This window comes from Phodopus roborovskii, unplaced genomic scaffold (assembly GCF_943737965.1).
Source record: "Phodopus roborovskii unplaced genomic scaffold, PHOROB, whole genome shotgun sequence".
In the NCBI taxonomy this organism is placed as follows: Eukaryota; Metazoa; Chordata; class Mammalia; order Rodentia; family Cricetidae; genus Phodopus; species Phodopus roborovskii.
In genome coordinates this window covers 19,917,577-19,924,519 of record NW_026126511.1, presented here as the reverse complement: position 1 = coordinate 19,924,519, position 6,943 = coordinate 19,917,577, and the positions used below count along the sequence as shown (strand labels likewise).

The 6,943-nt window shown below is 38.4% G+C and overlaps 1 non-coding gene across 1 annotated transcript; it reads left to right on the top strand.

Annotated features, from left to right (window-relative positions):
* The first annotated feature begins 6,593 nt into the window (after positions 1-6,593).
* On the top strand, positions 6,594-6,700 carry LOC127230536 (U6 spliceosomal RNA). Its single transcript, XR_007835185.1, has one exon. It is a non-coding gene; the product is annotated as a U6 spliceosomal RNA (small nuclear RNA).
* The last annotated feature ends 243 nt before the right edge of the window (positions 6,701-6,943 follow it).

The following is a 6,943-nucleotide window of genomic DNA, read 5'->3' as shown; positions in this document are numbered from 1 at the left end:
CAGCCACTGCCATAACAATGGAGCCTTTCACAGCTTACAAACCCTTTCCCCTCTGCACAACAATCTGATGAGATACAACTGTGAATGCTCACCCCACTTTACAACCAAGAAAGAGAACCCTCTGCCGTATAAGCACGCCCCACCTCTTTTCAGAATGGATGCTTCTTCGGAATAAACACTATGCTTTTTGTAATTTTCTTGACCAGACACCTATTTATTCTAATTGATCTATTATGCAAATTATTGTCATTAAAAATAGAAAGCTTAGAAGTGCCATCTATATTATCTCTCAGTTAGACACACATGTCCTAATCACTTTTTTTTTTTTTTTTTGACAACATATTGGATGCTTACTCTGTGCCAAAAACTGTGCCCCATCTATGTGAGTATGAGCCCTAAATTCAGAGTGGTAAGGAATGTACAGGAGCACTGGGTTGCATGGTGGAATCTCCAAGGATGGATTCAGCTTACATATGTATAGTTACCTCATGATTCCCAAACCCACATTCCTTCTCATCTGCTACATAGAATTTCTGATCACCTATCTGACAAGACCAATATAAAAACTGGATAATGAATACAAGTGCTTTACATGCTTTATGAGAACATTACAGTTGTGAAATTGATCCGATGGGCATTCTACTCCCATGATCCTACAATATTGTTGAGATGTAAATGTAGTAAGACAAACCACAGTGTAAGATGGCATGTGCTAAGTCAGAAAGGGCAAATATGTATTATCCTGGAAAGAATTTGAGAAGGTAGCCCTGTACTTTGAAATACAGGAGATTAAAACTTTCTTCTAAATCCCTGTTTGCTGACTATTTATAAAGATTTAAGTTGTGAAGATATTAATTTTCCTTATGGGAATTAATGTTTAACCAGGAACTGGAGTAACTAATTTAGGTTCAAAACTGTATTTAATGCCCTGTTTAACCGTAGCAGTACTTTATCCTGGTTCATTTCATCCTCCCACACACCTTCCATGGAATTGCAAGAGTTATTTCCCCCACTTCTGACGTGGAAAGAATGGGAGAAAATGTAAGGAAGGTGCTCTCTGATCCCCATGCACATCAATTACAGGTAATAAATTCCCCTGCGGTGGCACTCAGTCAGACAGAATCTCAAAAACACATGGACTTTTCCTATTAGAAAATATAAACCAAATAGCTTCTATTTGTTGTTTAGATCATTCTGTGAGTAATGTAACCTAAAAAACAAGCTAGCACTGAAGGATGTATCATTTTTAATCTCAGCACTTTTAGCTGCTTGCCAACACCAGATAGAGTATCTTATTGCAATAATTCAAGGATTTCTCTATTAGTTTCTCTAAGCCCTTAAAGCAAACGAAGCTCTTATGATATAAAACACCTTCTTTCTTTATTTTTTTTCCCTCAGCTCTCAAGCCTAAATGCATTTCAGGGTAGAATTTTAAATGAACTAGATAAATGAAATTTGCTCTAACTATATTAATTTTTGACACTCGTTTTATGATTCTTTTTAAAAGGACGTAGAAATGGATTGTAGCTCTGGCCTCCGTACAGTCATGATGAATAGCAGGCTACAAATAATGTTTTCTTCAAACTTTTGAAAGAGCAATTTAGATTTTTAATCTCTTCAGTGGGTTTACAAATACCCTACACTGATAACTGACCAAATAGCTGGAAGTGAGATTTTTTAAACAAAGAGAGTGAGTCTTATATTGAAGGAAACATTTTCATATATTTTTCTCCTTACTGTGTAACCTTTTGTTCCCATCACAAATATCTACGCATAGTCTTATCTCTGACCTTGAAGGACAGGATGGCTTTATCGAGATGTCTTTTAAGATCACAGACGACCTTCAGCTGATATCACTGAGCTCTGACCTGCCTCAGTGATCTGCTCCCACAAAATACATATGCTGAACAGTGCTGGTGTGTGCAGTAGGGGTAAGTGAATTATTTACAAAAATTTGAGTTGACACCTTTTATCAAATGTGGAAAGATGAAGACAAAACAGCTGCTATTGCTGTCGTAAGCAATCTGCTGGTGATTGAATAAAAGTGTCAAGAAAATGGCTGCTTGATGGCCTTTTGTTCTCCCTCATCCAGCTTGATGTTAGTTTGAGCTGTCAGTTAGGAATCACGGCAGTGTGATTTATCAATAGACGGAGTGACCTTCTCTTTTTGCTAGCGCTAGAAGACAGCTCCCTCTACTGCAAAAACACAACACTTCTCACCTTGCCTTTTAACGCATGGGATTGGCTTGGGTTTGCCAAAAGCAACTCACTCGGAGGATAATTATGGCCTTTTCCATTTTGTCTTGTTTTAATGGCCTCCACACACTTGCTAAAAATCAGCACATACCCAAAAAAGAAATTTTAAGCATATTTCTATACCTTGCAGCAAAGTAATTTAGAAAAATCAGCATTTGAGATGAAATGCTTCCTCCTCACTAATTAAACTGCAGAATAAAGAAACATTATCTGTGATAGCAAACTGAATCTTTAAACAGTGTTTGACTTGTATTGACATGAATAGTCCGTCTGCATTAACTCAAATTATTTTATAATCTCTATAGAAAGAAAGATTTGAAGTTATTTTTCTGCCATAATATTGGAACCTTCTCAGGGAAAGATAGTATGGGAGATGTCATTTCATCAACCTCCTACAAGATAGTATTATCAATTAAGATTTGGGAGCCTTGAGAGATAGGAAGCCATGAAGACCATGATTTTACAAATGAGCACTTGCTGTTATTCTATAGGAAATTCTACATGCACTTATTAAAAGTATGGTTTTCAATTTAATAGGTATATGTTTGATTGGAAACACAAACAATGCAAGTATGTATTATGATAAAGTGATATTCTCGTTTTCATTAGAGGAAACATTAAAAATAATTAAGAGAATTCAAGTAGCATAATCTAATTTTCAGGGGCACCTAATCTAACTTGCTGTAATATGATTCCCATTCTCATTCTTTTGAAAAACTGTTACACGCGCCCGATTTCAAATACATTTTTTTAACCTGGGATTTTTGTTTCCTAACAAGTTTTCACTTTTGACTTCTTATCATAAATGCTAAGTCAGATATAAAAACCTTTAGATGTTGTTTTGCTGGCTGCATCAGGTTCAGTCCCTTAAAGCTACTCTGTGGGACCACATGGTTACTCATTCTCTCTTAGGTATACTTTTCATTGCCCGGTCCTGAAGGCAGACTCAATGGGAGTCACTGAAAAGGTGTTCCCCATGAATCCACGACATTTTTGCTATACCAGGTTTCCCTACACCTTTCTTTACTTAGACGATCACACAGCTCCTCTGCTCTAAGTCACAGAAGCCAGAACACACATGCACACGCCAAGTCTAGTCCCCAGTTCTTGCATGAACGTAGCTTTTTTTTTCCCCTCTGTCCTGACACACACCATGACTTGTTCCTAAGAGCTCTGCAGCAAACTTGAATAATATGTAAATTTTATGTTGTAATGAATTAGGTCCTAAGATCTTTAAAGGTCAGACACCTGGTATAATACATCACATTTTTTAATATCAACTACAAAATAACTGTAATAAATTTTTCCAACACCACATCCTCACACGCTGTTACCCACAAGGAAGCACCAAAGGAAATGTGTCATTTGTCAAAACATGCGGGAAAACTGGCATACGTACAGGGCACTTTAAAAGTAAGTCAGATTAGAAATAGCTTTCCACGTGGTACTTTTGTGTTTAAACAAAGAAAGATGGGCAGGTGCTTACTAGAGTCTTCCCTCATTTCATTTTTATAAACAAGATAAAAATTATTAGTATTCTAGGATATATAATAAAATGACTTTAGTCAAAGGATATTGTGGAATTCATAGACAAAGAGCTTTGATTCTCTTTATGGGAAACTTCAAGAGGAATTATAATTCATCTCAGCCTGGGTGGTTGAGCAAGTGGGATACGAAAAAAAAACAAAAAACACTTATCTGAGTTGTAGAAATTTGATAGTTGCTATTCAAAAAAGATATTTATTTCTTTTTTATTTAATTTATTATTTTACATGTTGATCCCAGTTCCCGCTCCCTCCCTCTCTCCCTCTTACCCTCTCTGCCCCCTCACATGCACCCTGACCACTCATCCCTCCCATCCCCCCACCCCAATTCCACATGTAGGGGAATGCCATCCAGGTGGGGTCATGTAAATCTGTCAAGTCATTTGAAGTAGGGACTAGGACTTCTCTCCTGTCTCTAGGTGAAGGCAGTTATCCCTCCATGGGGGATGTGTCCACAAGGTCCTTTTGTGCACCAGGGATACATCCTGGTTCCACTGTCTGAGGTCCCTAAGACTGCTCAGTCCTTCTGGCTGAGACCCTTATTCAGGGGGGTCTGAGTCAGTCCCATGCTGGATTCCCAGCTATCAGTCTGGGGGGGCCCGTTAGTTCCTTCTTGTTCAGGTAAGCTGTCTCTTATGTATTTCTGCAACCTGGTCTTGTCCTCTCCCTCTGCATCTGGATTCTAGTTTGACTCAGTGTTTAGGTATTAGATGAGGGCTCCATGGATAAGTTAGTTGTTGATCTCACTATCCAGGAAGGGCATTTATGGTAGCCATTCCATGGTTGCTCAAATTGTTAGTTGGCGGCAGCCTTGTAGGTCTCTAGACCTTTCTTTAGGTTCAGTTTTCTCTTAAAACCAATAATGGCTCCCTCTTTTATGTTCTCTCTCCCCCCCTCCCTCTCTGTTCTGTCTCCTATTCCTACCCTGACTCAATCTTCCTAGTCGCACGTGCTTTCCTCTCCTCCCCCTCTCTTTCTCCTACTGCTCTCTCCATTCACTGACCCCCCACTTCCCCTGTGCTCTGTGGGACTTGTCCCTTCCCCCTTCTGTGAGGGACTTTATATTTATTTCTTTTGCAATGCTACTTGCAAGCTACAATTACATTTCTCTATTATAAGAAATGCCTATAACCAATAGAAGGGAAAGGTATTTACCTATATATAAAACAGATTATGAGGATTTTTTAAAAATGGAAACCCACATTAAAATTAGCTCTCATTACTGTCTACCAGAATATCCCTATTCTCTACAGGTGTGTCGTGTTAACTTCAGACACAAGTGGAATGAATGTGTTAGGCTTTCTAGACTGTCCAATGTGCTGGGAGGGGTCTCAGTTGTTCTCTTTAATGGTACTGGAGACTTGCTTCTAAAATACCATTGTCCATGATAGTCATATTATATATGTAATTTTTTGTTCAGCAATGCATCTTCTGATACAATTTAAGTTGTATTTGAGGAAGTAACTATATAATTGCTCATTTAAATAATATTCATGCTTTAAATCTGAGCATATTTAGGAAAGATTGTGATCACTTAAACACCAATTTCATTTTTCCAACATATTCAAAGATGGCTTCATTACCACACCCATGTGGCATCAGTCAGTAGTCACAAAGTGAAGTAGGATTATTGTCCAGGTCATTAGGAGGCACCCTGTGAGTAAAACAATTGAAGTCAGCATCGTTTCAGTGTTTGATGGTTCTGGAAATTTTCCAAAATCCTGTGTTCGCAGAATATTCATAACCTTTATAGCCAGGTCTGAAATAGACTTCCTAAGCTGGGAGCAATGTGTTCGCATAAATGTCTCCTCCACCAAGCAAGCTGAACACCTATGTTTCTTGATAACAACAAATCCAATATAGAACTCACTAGACAAACCTAGGAAGTAAAGAGGTGGACAGTGAACATTTTGGTGTTCTAATTCACTTGCTCAGAAAGGCCAAAAGACAGAGAAACAATTTAAAGAAAGACAATGTATAGTAATCAGGAAAGACACGTAAATAATCTTAAATACATGTTTCAGACCATAGCACCCAACAGCTTAGAGTGTAATAAGAACAACAAAGCATGCTCCTCCAGTGCAGATTTCTTTACTTATTTGAAAAGTACTGTGGTAGCATGACTCGATCATTTTCTCATTTAACAAAGACTTACTTGGCCCTTAATTTGTACCTAATCTAGGCAGATGGCTCTTGGCCCACAGTGACACCCCCCCCCCATAAGTGTGACCTGCCTTTCTCCATCCTAGCCAAGCTCCAACCATTCTCAAACTCATAGTGACACTCCTCCTCTTCCCTGGATGTTGAGGGTTAACATGAGATGGCCTTTGTAGACTTGTATATTTGAACACTTGATCCCAAGATGGTGTTGCTGTTTGGCAAGATCTTGAACCTTTTAGGAGGTGGATGGTTGTCATTGGCGGTGGGCTTTGAGGTTTTATAGGCTGACCCACTTGCTACTCTGTCTCTATTCCTGCCTGTGGGACTAGTCACCTGATCCTGCTTCTTTTCCCTTTCATGATGAACTGGATCCCCTTTTGGGATAAACTTAAGTAAACCCTCCATTTCTGAAGTAACCTTTGTGCGAGTGTTCTATCATAGCAACAGAAAAGAAACTAATACACTATGGGATCTTATCAAAATAAAAACACTGGATCCCCTTTTGGGATAAACTTAAGTAAACCCTCCATTTCTGAAGTAACCTTTGTGCGAGTGTTCTATCACAGCAACAGAAAAGAAACTAATACACTATGGGATCTTATCAAAATAAAAACACATTATCAGGAAAAAAGTGTGCTCAATTTGACAGCATGTATACTAAAATTGGAATGATACAAAAAAGATTAGCATGACTTCTGCATGAGGATGACATGCAAATTCAGAAATCATCCCATATTCAGAAGTTCAGCAGTGGTGGTGCATGCTTTTAATCCCAGCACTTGAGAGATAGAGGCAGGTGGATCTCCTAGTTTCAGGCAAGCCTGATGTACAGAGTGAGTTCCAGGATAACCAGGACTACACAGAGATTCCTGTCTCAAAATTGATTGATTGATTAATTAAATATTATTAATAGTTATCATCAAGAAGACCTGTAACTGATCAACACATATAGAGCAAATGGTCAGCATTACTAATCTGTCATC